We start from the raw sequence: 21,305 nt of genomic DNA on the forward strand, positions 1-21,305 counted from the left end.
CCCTGTTGTTTGGTTCTTAATTCCTTGACTCTGGGAACAAATGGAGATCAGTCAGTCTTTCCTGACCACACAAAAAGTGGCAGTTTATATAGGCATACAAGTACTTCCTGGGGCTTTATTCCTTGGGATCAGACAGAGAGTAGGCTAAAGCTCAAAGATCCAAGTTTATATCTGGAAGAAACTTTCCAGAATACTTTGCCAATGGCTGCTGCTGTTGAGTTTCCAACTAGAATGCATCAGAGAGTTAATGGAGCCAACAAACAGTAGACCTCAACAGCAATAACCCTAAGTGTACCAACTCCTCCTGGCAGAAATTTGTCTGCACATTGAGCACCTCAGCTTTTAGAGCTCCTATCCAAAGTACCATATCTTAAACCTCTTAGCTTTAAGATTGGGGGTCAGGGAGCTGAGCTTATGTGAGTCTCCTTAGATCACAAAACAAAGAGGTGGTTTTGAATGGGTGCTCCATCATTTCCAGAGGCTACATGCCTGGGCACAGTGCAGAAAAATAACTAAAAAGCACAGTTCCCTGTTTCTTCTTGGGATGGATTTACAGCACACTCTTCCAATGGTGACATTGTAGTCTGGCTTCTAACTAACTAGCAATAGGGAGTTAAAGGTCAGAAAGAATAGATCTCTTGCAGATTTCCTAATTTACTCCCCCATTTTACCCAACGATAAATCCAGATTTAAACATTCTTCCTGGAAGGAGTTTATTCATTCACTGAGTGCCACAACTTCTATAGCTCTCATTCAAAGGAATGCCTCTTAGCCACTTAACTGTAGGAGTTGATGGGATTCTGCATTCTTGAGTCCCCCTAGAAAAAAGAAAACAAAGAGGTGGACATACAGTGCACATACATCTACTCTTAGCTTAACCAGAGACAGATGCACTGTAACACTCATCTAACTCCATGAAGTTTCTACATAGATCTAGAGGGCATAGATTGTAACTTACCTGTGTCCTGGTACTGAAAGGAAATGACACATCCTAATCTCCTGGGGGACACCAAAAACAGAGATAGCAGTTTGGACAAACACAAAGATTTGAGATTTGACAGAATCTCTGGTCAGAAGAATTGGTGAGCTCTTTCTCCTGTATAAAGCTAGTTTGATAAGACTAGGAATGGCAGAACCCATTATAGAGAATCAAGAAAAATGGAGCTCAAGGAAATATGTTCCAAATAAAAGTAGAAGCTAAACCTCCAGAAATTAGTCCTTGTGAAATGAAGACATATGACTTACCTGACAGAGAATTCAAAATAACGGTTATACAGATGCTCATAGAGAACAATGAAAGGACAAAATAAAAAGTTTAACAAAGAGAAAGTATAAAAAAGTACCATACAAAAATCACAGATCTGAACAAAACTATAACTGAATTGAGAAATTCAGTAGAGAGGTTCAATAGCAGGCTAGATAAGCACAAGAAAAAGGATGAGTGAACTCTAAGAGAGGTTGTTACATATCATCTAATCTGAGAGGCAAAAGGAGAAAAGAAAGAAAAATAATTGAGATATATACTAATGGACTGAAGAGATACCATCAAGCAGAAACAATATACATATAATCAGCATGCCAAAAAGAGAAAAGAGACAAAAAAGAAAATCCTAGAAAACATTCAAAAAGATACTGGCAAAAGATGCCCTAAGCCTAGTGAAGGAAATAGAAACCTTCATTGAGAAAGCCCAAAAGATACCAAATAATATCAATCCAAAGAGACCAAGAGTGAAACATGTCATAATCAAATTACCAAAAGGTAAATTTGGAGAATTTTGAAAGCACCAAGATAAAAGCAACTTGTTATACATAAGAGAAATTCTATAAGACTATCAATGAATTTTTTTCAGCAGAAATGTTGTGGGATAGAAGGGAATAAGATGATACATTCAAAATACTGAAAGGAAAATAAAAACTGCAAATCAGGAATACTAAACCCCCAAACCATGTCATTCACAAATGAAGGGGAGATACAGACCTTCTCAGACAAGGAAAAACTGAAAGAGTTTATCACCACTAAGCCTACCTTAAGAAAAACTGCTAAATGTAATTCTTTACTAAGGTGAAAACACACAAAGTATGAAACATATTGATTAAAGTAGGTACATTGTCAAATCAAATACTATAATAATGGTGGGCAAATAAACTTTATCTCTGCTATAAAATTTGAAAGGCAAAACTATTAAACATTAATAGATTCAATAATTTGTTACAGGGTACAAACTACAAAAAGATGAACTGTGAATCAAAAACATAAAACATGGGTGAAGCAGGAGTAATGGTGTAGAGTTTGCATATGTGATCAACATTAAGTTATGGTCAGCTTCAAATAGTCTGTTATAAAATGCTTTATGCAAACCTCAGGGTAACCACAAAACTAAATCTTATAATACATGCATAAAAGAGTCAAAGACTACCACTACCAAAAGTCATAAAACCTCTAAGGAAGAAAACATGAAAGGCACAAAGAATCTATAAAACAGCCAGAAAGTAATTCATGAAATAGCACTAGAAAGACACAACTATATTCTGCCTGACACTTCACCTTAAAGGATATTCACAAGTTAATTGGGATGCAAAAATATCTCACGAAAATAGAGCAGGGGTAGGTATATGAATGTCAGACAAAATAGACATTAGGTCAAAAACTGTACAAAAAAAGACTAAGATAATTATATAATGATAAAAGGGTCAATGCATCAAGGCCATATAGCATTTGTAGATATATTGAACAATTATCTAAAAAGAAATTAAGAACATCACGTTAAGTGAAGTAAAGCAGAGTCAGAAAGACCAAGGTAGCATGTTTTCTCTCAAATGTGAAAGACAGATCCAAAGACAAACAGAAGCACTGTCATCTGTGCATGTATACACAGAGCATGTTTCCAACTATAGGACTGTTATAAGACACTAGAGCAGGAGGAAAAGAAGAAGAGAATAATAGAGAGTGAATAATACTGAATTACATATAATGTGTATTGAAAGATGTTGGGAGGCAAAGGGGAAAGAGAGAATATTCTAAGGGATTGAACAGACCAAAGTAAAGCAAACCCACAGAGGGATACATTGAGACACCCATCAGAACATCAACTCAAATATTATGAAAACCAGGACTGTAAAATAAGCATGGTGTGGGGGGGGGTATACTAGTGGGAGGGGGAGGGTGAACTAAGGAGATTAAGGTGATGGTGTATGGTACATGGACATCATATACCAATATGAAACAGAACTAGAAAACCTCTTACAATTGCTTTGAGTGGGGTGGGGAGGGAGGGGAGGGGGAGAGAGATGATGGGGACAATGTAACCAATCCACAATATAAGTCTAATTGGAATTGTCACTGTGAACCCCCCCATATCATAAATATGCCCCAGTAAAAATTTATTTTTTAAAAAAAGTGTGAATAGTACTGAAATACATCACATCTATGTAGGAACAAGATGCAACAAAACACACTGAAACTGTTGAACAATACAGGGTAGGAGAAAAATGGTAAGGAAGAATAATAGAGGGGGTTAGACTAATTAAAGTATAACATACTTACAGATAAAATGCCAAGGCAAAAACTCCACTGAACAATGAACAGACACTTAAAACAATGAAGGACAGGAATATAAAACAGATCTTATTTGGGGAAGGAATAAAGGAAGAGGGTAAAGGACAGTGAATATGGTCAATGTATTTTCTATATATGTATGAATATGGACTATTGAGACCTGTTGAAGTCAATTCAAGAAGGGGGAAGAGGGAAAATAATGGAGGTGATGAAACAAACTGGGGTACATTGTATGCATATGTGGAAATGTCACAATGAAACCCCTTGTGCAACTATTATGTACTAATAAAAATGTTTTTAAAAAAGAGAAAACAATTTCATTTACAATAGCATTAAAATAATTACAAGTAAATTTAATCCTGAAGACAAAAGTTCTATATACTAAAATCTATGAAAGAAATTTAAGATACAAATAAACAGAAATACATCCTCTGTTCATGAATTAGAAGAGTTAATATTGTTAAAATGTCCATTCTACTCAAAGTGATTTACCTATTCACTGCAATCTCAGTCAAAATTTCGTGTCATTCTTCACAAAAATAGAAAAACTGGTAAAATTCATATGAAACCACAAAAGACCCTAAATAGCAAAAGCAACATTGAGCAAAAAGAGCAAAGCTAAAACATCCACTGACTATTTCAAAATCTGTTACAAAGCTACAGAAACCAAACAGCATAGCATTGGCATAAAATAAACACATGACCACTGACATAGGATAGATAGCCCCGAAATAAATTCATGCATTTATAATCAGCTGATTTTCAATAAAAGTGCTAAGTACACACAATAGGGAAAAGACAGTCTCTTTAATAAATGGTATTGGAAAAACTGGCTATCCACATGTAGAAAAGTGAAATTGGAGTTTTCTTACCTTGTATACAAAAATTACTTAAATGGTCTAAAATACTAAAACATAAGATCTTAATCTGTAAAGCCACTAAATGAAAACATATGAAAAAACTCCATGATGTTTTTTGGGGCAGTGATTGTTTTTTATATGATCCCCAAAGCACAGGCAACAAAAGCAAAAATAGACAAATGAGACTACATCAAAATCTTGTACATAGAAAAGGAAGCAATCAACAGAGTGAAGAGATAATCCACAGCTTGGGAGAAATTAATTGAAAATCATACATTGTATGAATAGATAATATCCAAAATATATAAGAAACTCAAAATATTCAATAAGAAAATGAATAATTCTATTTTTAAATGGGCAAAGAGCATGAATAGACATTTCTTAAAAGAAAATAAGCAAATTCTCAATATGATATATGAAAAAATGCTCAACAGCATGAATTATGAGAGAAATGCAATTTAAAATCACAAAAATAGCACCTTACACCAGTTTGATGGCAAAAATAGGATTTATATGTTGGTGAGGATGTGGAGAAAAGGAATTTTTTTGTACATTGCTGGTAGGAATGTAAATTAGGACAGCCATTTTAGAAAACAGTAAGGTGTACCAAGTGAAATAACCTAGGCACAGAAAGACAAATACCATTATGATCTCCCACATGTGGAATCTTTAAAAGTTGTGTTCATTGAGGAGAGAGTAGAATGGTGTTTACCAGAGGCTGAGGTGGGTATAAGTAGATGGGAGAAGGAGAGATGGTGGTCAGGGGGTACAAAGCTTCAATTAGACAGGAGGAAGAGTCCGTGACCTGTTGCACAGCATAGTGACTGTGATTAATAATAATGTTTTGTACATTTCAAAAGTAGTATAAGAGTGGATTTTAAGTAGTCTCACCACAAAGACAAGTATGTAAGGTGATGAGTATGTTATTTAGGCTGACTTGATCATTCCCACCTTCAATACATGTATCAAAACATCACAATGTACCCAATAAATATGTACAATTATCAACTGTCAATTAGAAACAAAATAAAACTTAAGAAACTAAAATTTTCTAAAAAAATAAGCAATGAAGCCTGGAGCCAGTGGCTCACTCCTGTAATCCTAGCTACTTAGGAAGCAGAGATTAGGAGGATCATAGTTCAAAGGCAGCCCAGGCAAATAGTTCATGAGACCCTACCTTAAAAAAAATTCAACATAAAACAGGACTGATGGAGTGGCTCAAGTGGTAGAGTATCTGCCTAACAAGTATGAGGTCCTGAGTTCAAACCTCAGTTCCACCAAAAAAAAAAAAAAGAAATAGATAATGAGTACAGGAAAATGACTACAAAGCCAGTAGTCATGACAGAAATACAAATAATTGAAGTTTGGGTAACAAAAGAGCATACATTTTCAAAAATCATCAAGTGGCAAGTTTTGTGTATTTTATGATATATAATTTTTGACTAAAACTATTAATAAATATGGAACTCTTCTTGAAAGTTTACGTGGTGGAATGTTCTTAGGTAAAATGGCTGATTCTAAAGTAAATCAAGAAATGAATTAAATATTAAATGAATAAGTAGTAAAAATATTAATTGTGGAACTAGGTCACATACATAGGAATATTTGTCGTATTGCTCTTACCTTTTCTGTGTGCTTATCAATCTCATAATAAAATGTTAGGGGAAATACAACAAAGCCAGATTTATATATCAGTTCATGGTTTTGACTTGCCTTGTTTGCTACCCATTTCATGTTCTTCTTTGAAAATCAGAGTTTTACTCCCCAGTGAATGAACACTCCCTTCCTGTACTTGGCCTAAATTATGTGCCATTCCTGATCAGCTCAGCCCCAACTTGTCCCATGGGCCCCAGCAGGGGAAGCCCAGGGCAGCACAACAATGCATTACCTTCTGTCCTTAATTGGTGGCTTTCCCTTTCCAGCAGGTGAGGGCTGGCATTCTGCAAGATCTCCATGTCCTCAGAATGGGAGAAAATCTTTGCCAGATACTCATCTGACAAGGGACTGATATCCAGAATCTACAGGGAACTCAAAAATCTCAGTCCCCAAAGAATCAATACCCCAATGAAGAAATGGGCACATGAATTAAACAGGGAATTCTCAAAGGAAGAGGTACAAATGGCCAGTAGTACATGAAGAAGACTTCAACCTCCCTGGTTATAAAAGAGATGCAAATCAAAACAACACTTAGATTTCATCTCACCCCCATTAGAAATGGCCATAATCAAGGGTAGTAGCAACAAGTACTGGTGAGGATGTGGCAAAACAGGAACCCTTATACACTGCTGGTGGGAATGCAAATTAGTACAACCACTATGGAAAGCAATATGGAGATTCCTCAAAAAAAAAAACTAGAGATAGAACTGCCATGTGATCCAGTGATACCACTCCTGGGCATCTACCCAAAAGAACGTAAGACAGTATACTGTAGAGACACCTGTACACAGATACTCATCACAGCACTATTCACAACAGCCAAGCTCTGGAAACAACCCAGATGCCCTACAACTGATGAATGGATCATGAAATCGTAGTATATACACAATGAAGTATTACTCAGCCACAAGGAATAATGAATGACATGAGGTTTGAAGGTAAATGGATGCAATTGTAGGACATCATGTTAAGTGGAGTTAATCAGGATCAGAAACACAAAAGACACATGTTTTTTCTCATGCTTGGAAGATAGACCCAAAGATAAACATATAAACAAAAAAAGCATGATCATATACAAACTCAATTGTAGAACATATTTATAACAGTAGAGCTATTCTATGGAACTTGGAGAAAGAAAGAAAGGAAAAGAGAATGATAGAGCATCAGTAATATCGCATAAAATAAGAAGTGAAGGTAGAGGATATGAGGATGTGTATTGAAAACTGTTGAAAAATGGAGGGTGAGAAGTAAAGGGGTAAGGGAGACTATTTGAAGAGATTGAACAGACCAAAGTAAAGCACACCAGAGTGGGCATACCTTGAGACACCCCGTTGAATGTCAACTCAAATATTAATAATGAAAATCAGGACAGTAAAGTAGGCATGGTGTCTTCAGGGGGAGGGAAGGTACTAGTGGGAGGAGAAGGAGGAAGGTGAAAGAAGATTAAGGTGATGGTATATGGTAGATGGACTTCATACACCTATATGAAACAGAGCTAAAAAACCTCTTGCAATTGCTTTCAGTGGAGGGGCTAATGGAGAGAGATGATGGGGGCTATGTAAATAATGTATAAGAACTAATCGGAATTGTTACTAGGAACCATCTCCCTGTATAATGAATATATCCTAATAAAAATTTTATTTAAAAAAAAATAAGATCTCTGTGTCCTTCCTATAGGGGCCACAGAGAAGCTCCATTGCCAAAATCTGACTCACTTGCAACCACAGAGGACCTGGCTTCCCCAGTGTCTTATAGCTGGGCTGCATTGTCCAAACCTGAAAGTGTGGGATTCATATCCTGAAAGGCTTGAAAGAGTGGTGGAGAGGACAGGAGTACTTCATCCTTCCTCAGACTCAGTGGGTATAGGCCTTTACTTGGACCCCTCCTGGGACTAAGCAACCAGCTATGAAGTCTTCTAGAAGCTATGGCCAGCTCAGCAATGCCCCAGTCTTATTTACACCACCCCCACCCACCTTTCTTCACTAAATCCCCTATCCTTCCTTCCTGTTTTCTTGGGATGTACCTCCAATAATGTGCAAGCTTCTGTTCTCAAGAAAATGGAGCTAGAGGTAAATCAAATGCTCTTCTTTTGCCTGTTTTTTTAACTACTCCCTTTTTGTTCACTTCTCTGGTGTTCTTTAAATTACATGGAGCAGTGCTCTTTGACTATGAATTGGAATATCTAAGTAACCAACAAAAGGGAAATTGTTACATTACTGTAAAATTATTATACAATTACCCAACAATATTCAGGACATGTAAAATTTTGTTATTGTCAGTTGATAGCATTTTTATTGAAACATATATTCACATATTGACAAGTAAAAGACATGTATAAAAATATTCTTAGCAGCATATATACAATAGCTAAACACTGGAAAAATCCAAAATTCCAAAAGCAGAATATTGATACATTTTGTATGTCATTAAAATTAGATTTGCCAGACAATATAAGGGATATCCATTTAACCTTCAGATAAACATTTTTATTTTAGAATAAACATGTCACAAATAGTACAATGGGCATATTTACACTAAAATTATTACTTATCTAAGACTCAAATTTAATTGAGTGTCCTGTATTTTTATTTCCTAAATCTGGTAACCGGACATATAATTGACTACTATTCAGAAATGAAAATGAATTATAGCTGCATGGAACAACATGAATCAGTCAAGTATGTTGAGCAAAATGTGGTTCTCTTTATGCAAAACTCAAACTCAAGGTAAAACAAAACAATAGTTTCAAAATCAGGAGACTGGTTACAAGACTAGGGAAGGAGAGGGTAGCCATCTATAGGAGTATGAGGAGACCCCCTGGTTACTGGTAATATCTCTAATAACCTCAAACAACGTGGGGTATATAGTAACACAAAGATTTTCATGTTGCTTTAATTCACTGAGATCTAACAAAACTTCTGTGCTTTTCCTCTACTGATTATAATTTGGGGAAGGGTCTGAAGATTAATTTGGATTACTTTTTTTCTTTGTGCTTTTCTAGCTTCTCTAATTTTAAAATTTGAACCTCAGAAACAGACTACTTCTTGTAATCAGAAACCACTGAAACAATGTAGTCTTACAACTTAGTTATCTTTGGAAGACCAGAAAACATTGTGTCACAAAGTTTGACTGTGAACTCTTTCAAAATTGAGAGAGAACCTTTTTTAAAAACAAATATTTTAAGATGGCTTTGTTTTTAACCAAAAAACATATCCTCTAATCCATTCCTCCAGTTTCAGTATTCAGGGGAACAAAAACATAAAATTTCCTCTGAGTGGGCCACCTAGGTTTTTAGAAATAACAAGGATCCCTTTGAATATTTGTCAAAAAATAGACTTTGAAATGTGAACGATCTGTCTCAGCCCAGGTTCAGAACATGGAACTTTGACAAAATGAAGTTTGTAAGCAGCTCTGACTACAATCACCTTGGACAAATTAGTAAAGCCCCTAGAGCCTCAATTCTCTCGCTTTAAAATCATTTAAGCCTCAACTTATAAGTAACATGCTTAGCCCAGAGCCTGGCATAGCGAAAGCCTTCAGTTAACAACATAACCCCCAAATTGCTCTACAGTCACCAGTGGAAGGCTTTTAGTTCAGCCTTGAGCTTCTGGTGGACCTACCTTTGCCTTTCTTTCTTTGTACTGGCAGCAAGACTGGGATTGATTTATTCTCAATGTCTTTCCTCCTTGATTTTAGCAATAAAATACTCCGCAAATGGGAAGCTGATAAAATTATGAAAGTTAAGACACTTTCTTCCCAAGCCCACTGATTCATTCCCAGAACAATCTGAGGAGAGGGCCTTGTAAGCTAGAAAGCTAGACCCGCATCTTTGTAAATTTCCTTGGGCAATGACTGTGAAACCGCCTAAGTACAAGATGGTTATCTTTGGTGAAGCTGAATACCTTCATTGCCCACATCTAATTAAGAGAGCTGATTTCATTATAACACTGTGTCACTTGGCCACTCTCCAGAGTCTTTCTTCTTTGGGAATATTCTGGGAAGAAAAGGAATGGATGTGCTTTATTTCACTTTGCAAGCTCCCATGAAACAGCAGAAGCAGCCATCTGAGATGCTGGAGATAATTGCTGTTTAATTCTGGATTTGATAAGTTAGTGAGTTGCTGTACAGAAGGCATGGATGGAGCCTGTGTAACTGTGTGTTTTGGGGGATATGTGTCGTCTGTGTGTATCCTTGCAAATTGCATTTTTCAGAGTAAGCAGTAATCCTGCCAAATAATGACAGTGTTTACAGAACCTGACGCAGCCCAACTGTTGAAAAGGCTTTTCTGTATTTAGGCTGATACAATATAAAACAGTTGGGGAAGACTTAACAAAATCCATGGATCTCGATTTTAGGAGAGTGTGTCATGTTCTTTCCAGGCTACGCAGTGGCAATTCATGTTGAAAACTTTCCAGAGTCCTGTTGAGCTCCACAAACTCTGTGGGATGGAGAACAGCAGTAGTGTCAAAGATCAACTGCCTTCCCTGGTCCACAACCTTCTCTCTAGCAATTGAACACCAAGACATGGTCAGGTGCACCTGAAATACAACTTTGAAAGCCTTCAAAGTTCCTATTCTTCCCCCTAGGCCAGCATTCTCCCCTTACAGCTAAATTTTGTATCATATTAATAGAAAGACTAGAATTCAAAGCATCTTAGCTGAAGAGTCTTCTCCCTTAGGAGGTTGATTTTTACTACTGACGTGAGCTAAAAAACAATGAGCTAGATGCTTTGTAAATGTTAACTTCTGTGGGACTCAGTGTCCTATTTTGGGTTCCCCAGATCCATGAATTGAGTGAAATGTTCAATTTTATCTCAAATAGCTAATATGGGATGTGCAGGAATTACTGGATTGGAAATTTAAAAGTGAAACAGAGAACATAGTTGATGACTATAGTAGTAGTATTAGTAATACCTCCATGGGTGACTGGAACATCATCATAGACAAAATAGTGCAGCACACACCCTTCAGGAATATCCCAGTTGAGAAGCAAAGGAGCTGGGGTACCTCAGCTTGCCTCTCATCCATCATCAGCTGAGCACTGCTCCTCAGTGCTTCCAGCCTGCTGTGCATGTGGCAGCTGAGCAGGCTTCTGGAACTAGTAGAGATGTAAACACTGGAAGTTGATGGGGACACAATAAAACACTCAATTCCAAGGAATAAATGTGGGAACCACCAATGTCTGCCTTCCTGTATTTCCATTCTAGTTTTGAGATTTTAATTCAACCCACACTGATTCAATCATTCTATTTATGAGATTTGTATGGGCAAAAAATGGTCTAGTTTAAAGGGGGCTCAAATCCAGAAGACTTACCTTGAAGCAGTCTTAGCATAGTAAGCCCCTAGGTATTTCAAGTGGACCAAACTTCATTGCAGGTTAATTTTGATGTTGAAAACTATGTATATCATTTTAAATACTTAACATGCTTGACCTATCTCCAAATGTAAGTTGTTATGATGACTGCTTTTGCTGACTTCATCAGTAGAAAAGCCCCAGTAAAGAAGTCAGAATCATCCAGAAAATTCAGAGATTAGGAGAAATCACAAACATGGATATTCAAACATTGGGTGGCTAAAAAAGACCTAATGCCCTATTCTAAAATTGACTTTGTGAGTACAGTAGGCTGTGGGACTTGGGTTGCTAAACAAATCCTTAGTTAAAGCTGACAATAGGGTGCTTATAACAACAAGATTGTTTGATTTATTTCCATATCCCCAAAACACATTATTGATGCCTACCGCAGTGCAAATTTAGCAAATACATTGACTAGATGGATTGATAGGGCAGTGAACAGAGATACTCTAGCCCGTGAACCGGATATCTTGCCCATATTTGCCAATCACTTAAACTGAGTGACTGACAATGTTTTTAAGGTAATCTGTTATAAAATGTGGTAGAGTCAGCTGGTGGGGCCTAACCTAGATCTTCCTCCCATTACCCAGCTGACAAGTGTGAGCTCTAACAGTTCAGATGAACACCGCTCCAAAAAATTGTCCTCATATAATGGGAACTGCCTCATCTAGAAATGCTTCCTATTTGAATCACCTACTGACATCAGGATACAAAACACAGGCCCCTTGCCTCAGAGTAGGGCAATTTCATGGTGCCATTCATGTTACAGAGCTCAAGAGGTCATTCTAAAATAGACTTCTCCTAAAGCCACATCTTTTCTTATCCTTTTCCCTGCCCTCATCTGTTCCCTCACCTCCTCTCAGAATTCTACTGAAAATACTACCTCCATAAATCACTTGCACAAGAATAATTGCACTTAGGAAACCTGACCTAAGGCATTTGGTGCCAGGAGTGAAGGTCAAATCCACATGTGAATTAGACCCACTGATCCTTCCATGTTACATACAACACAGAAGCTACTGGAATAGCAAAGTAGGCAAACCTTCTTAAAGATGCATTAAAATACGAATTCAAGAGGTACTTGCAAGCAGGAGGCAAAGAAGCACTATCCTTCCAGATGTGGAATTCACCTTGAATCAACAGCCACTGTGTGGTACTGGGCCCTCACTAACAAAATACAGAGGTCTAGGAACAAACAGAGGGAGTAGGAATGCCCATCTCTCCCCCACTCCCAATGACCTCTTGGGAATTTGTGATTCTCTGCAATACCAGGCTTTGTGGATTAGAAAGTCCTAATTCCTATGTGGGATGTCCTATTAGTCCTAGCATTATGACTATCTGGTAACTTTGGGCTCCTTATGCCCACACAGCACCAGGAAAAGCAAGGAGTTATCTTACAAAAAGCTATTACTACTATTGGTTGTGCTCATCATGAAGATGTAGAACTGCTGCCTCATGATAAAAGCAGAGAGGAATATGTTTGAAATCCAGGAAATAGATTTTGGCATCTCTTAGCACTGCCAGGGACATTGTCATTATACATGGTCAAGTACAGAAACCATTGCCTGATAATGGCATAGAGTAAGAGCCTAAGACTCTTCAGAGGAGACTGGTCTCCCATCAGTCACGCCCCTTTAGACTAGTGGAAGTGCTTAGGCAAAGGGAAGAAGAAACTAAAATGAGAGGTAGAAAAGGAGGAAGAAAATTAGTAAATCTTAAGGCTTTTAGATCAGCAACAATAGTGGAGGCTCTTGTTCATCCCATCAAATTCCCCTTATAAGTTTCTTCAGTAATTATAATCAACCAGAACCTAGGGACACTGTGCCTGCATTAAATGTATTTGGTAGAGAAGCATGTAGAGCTGAATGGTGGACTCCAATGAATGGTGACAGTGTCTGACCCAGCTTCTCTTTACTGGTGCAAGCTTCTTCTAACTGCTGTGTTTGCTGTCTATAATTCACAGTAACACTCATCTCTTCCAAAAATACCTGGGATTATACTCACCCTCTTTATAGCAGCTGCTATGGCTTAGATAGAGGTTGAGTGTGTCCTCTGGAGGTTCATGTGCTGGAAGGATGGTCCCCAGTGTGGTAATGTGAGAAGAGATAAAACCTTAACGAAGTGAGGTAAAGTGGCAGGTAAGTAGATCATTAGGGGAACATCTCAGAAGAGATTAATACTTGTATCTCAGAATAAGCAATAAAAAAGAGTAATGAAAAGAGTAATAAAAAGAGTAATGCTGGCCCCTCCTCACTCTCTGGTTTCTTGTGTCACCATGCAATTCTTTTTGCATGCAGCCAGTTCTCTTTCTGTTTCTCTGCCATGTTGTGACCCAGTCAAAGGGTCCCATTTCAGAGGCCGAACTGATGAGGCTGCCCTATCTTGAATGTCCCACATCCTAAACTATGAGCTAAATAAGCCTCTTTTCTTTATAAAGCACCCAATCTTGGATATTTTGTTATAGCAACAGAAATTAGAGTGATATAGAAGCCTATAAGCCAATAAGAGATAGAAAAAGATAAAACCACAATTACTTTTCCCCAAGAAGGGTCAACTCTTTTATGCTGTTCATATTCCAGACCTCTTCCTAAAATCAAGGCTGAGATTTGACTTCAAATGACAACACATCTCTGCTGAATTTCTGCAGTAGCCTGCTTTCCTCACTTCCTTACAGGATTCTCTCTATTGGGCGTTCCCTTACAGTCAATTTTCTTAAGAATTCTCTCTCTGGTTCTGCTTCTGAGGCACCTCAATACAAAGAATACAGAGATCATCGAGTCCTCTGCCCTCCTTTCTCAGATATGGAAGCAAAATATGACATTTAATTTGCCAGGTCATGAAACAGATCTCAAGAGGTCAAGTGAATCACTCAAGATCATTTAACAAGAAGCAAAGCTGATCTTGAATCAGATCCAATTCTAAAAGTTTTTATATTTTCCACTACAATGTAACTTCTTGCTGCTCAAGCTCACTGCTAATAGCCCTCGACTCACAGTGCCTTCCTGCTGGACCTCACCATCCTCTCATCTGTCATGGCTGGAGAAGTGTAGGTCTGGTCAGAAAGGGAGCATAAGACAATCACCAGTGGTATCTTGAGTGGTCACAGTAGGAAGACATGTCACTTAGAGATATCTATTCATCCCTACACTGTCTACAACTCTGACCTAGCATTTTCTCTTAGGGCTGGGTACATCAGGCTGGTTCTTTACGATTTCTAGTTATCTCTGTTCCAAAGATGGCATGAAACATGTTTCATCATATGTGCTGATCATTTCCTTAGGAAGTTGATTTGTACCTGTTTCAACAGTTACTATTCCCTTCCTAGCCATGATTCTGGAGCTAGTCAAAGTGTCATGTTTATTTGGATTTACTCTATTCTAGTCTCAAATGGATTGTGAGAAGTGGAGAGTATTCAGTTGATGGAGAATATGGAGATTGAACACAGTATTGTTGAGAAAGATCACAACCCATTTGAAAGGAATAACCAGTCACACAGTAATTACACATACATGTTGATGCTCAAGTCATTTCAGCACAAATCCAATTGCCAGGTAGGCTTCAGGCCCTATGTGGTAGATTTCAAAGTCAGTGGGACTGGATTTCATGTACACAGGCTTCCTGAAAACCCCATAGTAGTTTGAGGCTTTCCAGCTACAGCAGATTTGTTATATCAGACAGAAATTGTATGAACTTTCTTGGATTCACTTGACACCATCTACTTCCTGGCCTCACAGCACCTTGTTCTCCTGGGCTTGACCAAAAACCTTGGAACCCACTGGAGACCAACCAGTTATTTGCCTTAGGAATGGCAGGGTTGCCACCTACAAGCAGCGTAACTAGTTAAACACCCAGAGTTTTTAACTCCAGCTGGTGCTTCTAGTCTAGGGTGAAACATCCTCCTCAGAAGATGGGATACGGCAGCTCAAGATGAAAAAAGGAGCCAGAAGACAAAGTTCTTGAATGACAAACATTGGCAAAAGTAAACAGGACACAGAAGGTAATAAAGAGAAAAATCTCTTCACCATGAACTATTGTCAGTGTGATTTTTCCCTTAGCCTCTCTGGAAAAGTCTCACATGCCATGCAAACCTCTCTGATCAATATTATGTCTCTTCCCAGTTTATCATAAGAAGTTGCCAGTACGTCCCAATAGTAATGGTAGCTTCCCCTGAAAAGTTCCTATGGAAAGCATTTGTCTATGGTCTACTCAAAGGAGTTATGAGGCTGATCTTCTGATCTAATTACCAGAAGGTAATAAATACTATCTGTACAAAATTAGTCCCCATTCCCAAACAGTCAGTTGTACTAGAGAACTCCCTTCATGTTCAAGATCATCAGAAAGACAAAAATTCAGGTCATTGTAGCTAGGTCCTGCTAGAAGGCTAAGAAGAGAAATTTTAATTATATGTTGTATCAGAGTTCTTAAGAGAAACAGAGCCAATAAAACATCTATAATTAGGTAGATAGGTAGGTAAATAAGTGATAGATGGAAAGAGAGAAAAAGAGAGAGAGAGATGACATGCTATAGGAATCAGCACACAAAATTATGGAAGACACCTCAAACTGGGGAACCACAAAAGCCAATAATTGACTCAATTCATCCAGAAGGCCCAAGGACCAAAGAAGCCAATGGTGAAATGCTCAGTGCAAAGAAGAAAACTTGGGATCCCCAGGTGATCACTGGTGCAAGTCCCAGAATCTAAAGGTTGAGGATCCTGGAGTCTTGATCCTCAACCTTTACCTTCTAAAGGTAAAAGGACAGATTGTCCCATTCTGGAAGATCCTTCCTTAAATACTGGCCCCCCAGTCAATTAAATGTTATCTGCACACACAGAGGGAAGCTCTTCTCCAACCAGCCCCTCACATAACTGTCAATCTTCTCTGGAAACACTCTCACAGACACATCCAGAAGTAATGGTTTACCAGCCATGTAGGCATCCCTCAATCCAGTCAACACTTAAAATTAATAACCACTTTTCAATTCCTTGTCACTTTAGCATCCATGCACATCTCCTTAACCCATATTTAAGCCCCAAAGACAACATCAAAGTCATAATTATTCCTATCTAGTTTCACAGGTAGCAGGATGCAGAGCCACCTCCTGCCATAGCTGTTGCACTGGTTCCTTTGGCACCAGACCTGTGACATAGGCAAAGTCACAGTCACAGGAGCCAGTATTTTGCTACCTGTTGAGGGCAGAAGATAGGTGGCCTGACTTCCAGCCTACCCTGTGTAGCTAGACCCCTCCCAAGTCACTCTGGGTTACAGTTTAACTCTGCTAGTGAGGTAGTTGTACACATCAGGTCTGGTGGGCAACCAACTCACATGTGTACAGCTATGTCCAGGCCTCAGCTCTACAGGATCTTGGCCCCAGTACCTGGGAAGTTTCCTACTCACAAATGTGGGTTCATGAGTGCCTTCATTCTGAGCCAAGGAGCTCATGATACTCAGTCCCTCTGGAAGCCCCTTGGCCATGGACCCCCTTCATACCCACCTCTCCCCACCCACATCCATATCTCCTCACCCCACCCACCTTTTCCTTAAAGCAATAGAATTTTGACTAGAGGTAATTTAACAGAAGTAGTTGCTTAATCCTGTGAACATTCTCCTCAAAGAACAGTCCAATGACCTACAATGAGCCAAGGTTTCAGGTGCCTCCCTCCCATCACAGATCAGTGATCATTTCCAGGGACTTTGATCCTACACAGCAATATGGGCAAGAGGAGCTGAGTGGGAGCATTCTGCAAACCACATTATTGGCCACTGACACCTCTGACAACCATCTTAAAGGGAATTTTTTTTTAATTTAAAGTACAATTAGTGAGGGAGTTCCTCATTTTTCTGCTTTGTTAGAGATTTGGAAAGTTTGAAAAATCTTGTCTGTTGATTAGCATTTCTTCCTGAGAGTAAGCAAATAAGAATGAAAAGCATACATTTTAGCAAACAGTTTATGACAGTGACTGGATTTTGGAATAAGATTAATTAAGCATTTGCAAAGCCTAGGATAGCACACTGCTGAGAAATGTTCACAGACAATTACAAGTGGGAGTATGAATATTCTAAAGTAGTTTAGAAGAAGCTTGGAGGAGGAGAGGAAATAAAGAATACCTCTTAGAGCATTCCCTTCGCCAATGTCTATCATAAGGTAGGTATCCTAACTATTCTCTGAACAGGTCACTCAACCACCTTTCACTTGATTTACATCTGTACTTTAATTCCTACTCATCCTTAAGAGCTCTGCTTAGTTGTTACTTCTGTGGGGGAGTTTCCAAACATGGCAATGATACCCTTTATAGTACATTGGTATAGGTGGCCATTTGTATTCCTGGGTTTTGCATCTTTGGATTCAATCAACTGAAGATTGGAAATATTTAAGAACAAAATTATAGAAAGTTCCAAAAATATAAACTTGAGTTTGCCATATGAGGAATACTACACTGCATCCACACAAAGGAATTGATGTATGGGCATTGTATTGGATATTTTAAGTGAGCTAGAGATGAGTTGAACTATAATGGTCTCTTGGAATACATGAGGAATTGGGTCCAGACCTCCTCAATACTAAAATCTGCAGATGCTTAACTCTCTTATATAAAAAGGTGTAGCATTTGCATTTAGCCTACACTCATCCTGCTATATACTTTAAGTCATCTCTGGATTATTTATACTATCGAATGCAATGAAAATGCTATACAAACAGTTGTTACGTTGCCTTGTTTAGAGATTAATAGCAAAAAAAACCTGCTTAAATATAACCCTCTGTATCTGCTTTTTCTATATCCTCAGATTCACTATACGTTTTCAACCAGAAGTTGAATGATTTCATGGATGTAGAATGTACAGATATATAGAAGGCCAACTGACTATAGGAGAGTATGCATGGGTTATATGCAAATGCTACGGCATTTTATACTAGGGACTTGGATATCTTCTGATTTTGGTATCCACATGGGCTTGGATCCAATCTTGTTTGGAAATGGAGGGATGACTGTACCAGTCCCGGTCCTTGTCTTACATTTATTTCTCAAGTGTCTGTCTCATTTGCCAGTCTATAAGCTGCAGAAGGCAAGGGTTCTCATCCTACTGTATCACGGGGCCACAACAAATAGTCTTAGTGCATTGCTAGATGAAGGAGCCTCTCCTCTGAGCTTGTGCTTCCCTATGTTTGAAAGGAGGAGGCTGGAGATTTTTAAGAAACCACTGAGCACTAAGGTGATGGCCAATCAGATTATAGGGAAGACGTCCATCCAATGTAGGGCATAACAACTTTCCACTTCTAAAAGATGTTTTGGGCAATGTGTAATTTACAGATTAAGACAGACCTTAATTTCTCCTGAGAAGGCTTCAAACACCAGTGTTCTCCATGATCAGAGTTCACTGATGAACTCAGGCTGGGGCTGTTTCAGATATATGAGCTCAACACCAAATTGGCTCTAAAACATCACTCTGCACAGGATGCTGCATTGATGTGAATAGAAATGGTGCTACTAATTCTGACTTAAAACCCCAAACAAGTTCAAAGGAACCCAGGTGAGAATCTCAAATGGCTGTTTTCTTAGTTTCTTTAAAGATTTTTTCCTTCTGGCATGTCGGTGACTAATAATTTGCAGCAAAGCTTGAGTTTATACTAGCTCATAGGTGATTACACTGGACAAGTAGTTTTCTCAAACCCTATTAGGGCCCCTTGGAAAATGAAATAACCTACATATGGAAGGAATCAGCAGGCAGAGAGGCCCCTACCTACCTGCATTCTCTAGCTGCTGAAATCGTGTTTTGATAAGATAAGAGGAAACAGGGAAGGGAGGAATGTGTAGACGCCTAGACACTGGAAAAAAAAGCTCGTGCTGCTGTACAACCTGTACTGAGCAGGCCAATCTGCCTGAGTGACTGTTGCAGGAACGCTGGGTTTAACCTCGCCCTCAATTTTAGTCTCCATTCCATCCCTACTTTTAATTACCTTTTGCCTCCTACCAGTGCATGATTCCAGAAACCATCTATTTCACAAGTTCTAGAAGAGTTCTGGCCTCAATGGCCTGCATCTGGTTTGGTGTGATCACTTACATGCTCATCAACCGAGGAGTTTTGATTTTTGCCTTCCATAGCCCAGTCCCTGAAATCACACCCAGGGTGGTAGCTGCAGTCCTAAAAGCAGATGGAGGCCAGCAGCTCACAGAAATGGGCGAAGTCAGTTCAGTGCAATAGAGAGTCAGTACTAAATCCTGTACAATTATTGTACAGGAGAAAAACAGGCCCAGATTTTTTAGATCTTGCTATAGTTTGAATATGGTTTGTAGCCACCAAAATATATGTTGAGGCTGAATTCCTCAAAGTGGCAGTACTGGAAGTAGGATTTTGAAGAGATAATTAGGTCATAGGGCTCCCCCTCATGAGTGCAATATCATCCATTGAGAGTTCCAGCTCTTCTAGGATCAGATTAGTACTATAGAGCAGGTTGACACACGCAAGCCTGACATACCCAAGTGCCTCTTCATAGGTGCTCTGACAATGTGCTCCTGGTCTCTTATGTGATGCCCAGAACTGCCTCAGGACTTTGCCAGCAACACAGCCATCACCAGATGTGTCTGGTCCACCTTGGACTAGACCACAAATCACAATAAACATCTTTTCTTTATAATTTGCTCAATCCTGTCCCCATTTTCATTTTAAAAACACAAAGACTTAGATGTTGCTAATTTGTCCACGGTCATACAATTCAGATGAAACAGACCTAGGTTTTGGAAATAATCCTTTCTGATCTGCATGTCCCTTTTCTTTGTCTTGTACCAACATCATCTGACAGATGTAACAGCTCCATCTCCATATTTTAAGAAAGTACAGTGATAGAGCTTTAAAAATCTATAGAAGGAAACGAAATAAGAAAATTAATGTACAGAAATTTAGCTTCAAGAATTGGGAATTTGGGGCAAGCCACAGTCAGATATAGACTTAAAAATGTAAAAAAATAAAATAAAATAAACCCAAATCAGTCAGTTACAAATTCCCAGTCATCAAATGGGTAAAAGACGTATGTAGTACACGACTCTTTAAATAACCTTGTTTTTGTCAATGGGCTGCATACATGATGGTGGTCCCATAAAATTACAACACAGCTCAAAAGATTTCTCTCTCCTAGTCATGTCGTTGCCATGTTACTGTTGTAGTGTGAGGCATTGCTCATGTGTTTGTGGTAATGCTAGTGTAAACAAACCAACTGTACTTTCCATCACCTAAAACTATAGCACATGTAATTATGTGTACTACATAATATTTGATAATGATAATAAACAACTGTCTTACTGTTTCACATTATTTACAATACTATAGCTTTTGTTATTTTAGAATATACTCCTACTTATAAAAAATAAACTCAGTATAAAACCTCTTACCTGTCATATTTACTCATCTCTTGATTATATCGTTTTCACTTGTGCTTGATTTAATCTCATGTTGTCATGCTCATCATGGCCCCGAGAGCAATAAACTACGTTGTCTTTATACACCATAGGGCCTAGGTGCAGAATAGGTTTGTGTTACGTACACCTTATAATGCTTACGTAACAAATTTCTAGTGTCTCATCTTCCCAATGCTTGACTGTCCTCGTTGATGTTGTGATTGACACTACAATATAAGATGAGACCCTTCATCATCCAACAATTTAGAAAAAATCTGATACTACACAGATGGTGCCAGAGACATTTAGGGAGTAAATAAATATGGGGTGGTCTTCAGTGTGGGAATGATGCGACATGGGAAAAGGGTAAGATGTATTATAGTTGAGAGATTGATAAAATGGTCTCATTCATTACAACCAGGATCCCAGAGGCTTTATTACCAGGAAAACTATAAGCCTCACCAGAACCCTTCTCTTCAAGAATTCTAGG

General features: G+C 38.5%; 1 long non-coding RNA gene and 1 other non-coding gene across 3 annotated transcripts in view; one reads left to right on the forward strand and one right to left on the reverse strand.

Annotated features, from left to right (window-relative positions):
- The window catches only part of LOC141424936 (uncharacterized), a 158,588-nt gene extending 147,972 nt beyond the window's left edge, over positions 1 to 10,616 (reverse strand). For both annotated transcript variants that reach the window (XR_012449902.1, XR_012449901.1), the window contains exons 1-2: positions 9,693 to 10,616; positions 782 to 818 (exon numbers count right to left, since the gene is read on the reverse strand). This is a non-coding gene — a long non-coding RNA (uncharacterized lncRNA). The remainder of the gene's footprint in view (positions 1 to 781; positions 819 to 9,692) is intronic.
- Trnav-aac (transfer RNA valine (anticodon AAC)) lies at positions 5,624 to 5,696 on the forward strand. The gene has a single exon. It is a non-coding gene; the product is annotated as a tRNA-Val (tRNA).
- Positions 10,617 to 21,305: the final 10,689 nt, after the last annotated feature.

This window comes from Castor canadensis, chromosome 7, assembly GCF_047511655.1.
Source record: "Castor canadensis chromosome 7, mCasCan1.hap1v2, whole genome shotgun sequence".
In the NCBI taxonomy this organism is placed as follows: Eukaryota; Metazoa; Chordata; class Mammalia; order Rodentia; family Castoridae; genus Castor; species Castor canadensis.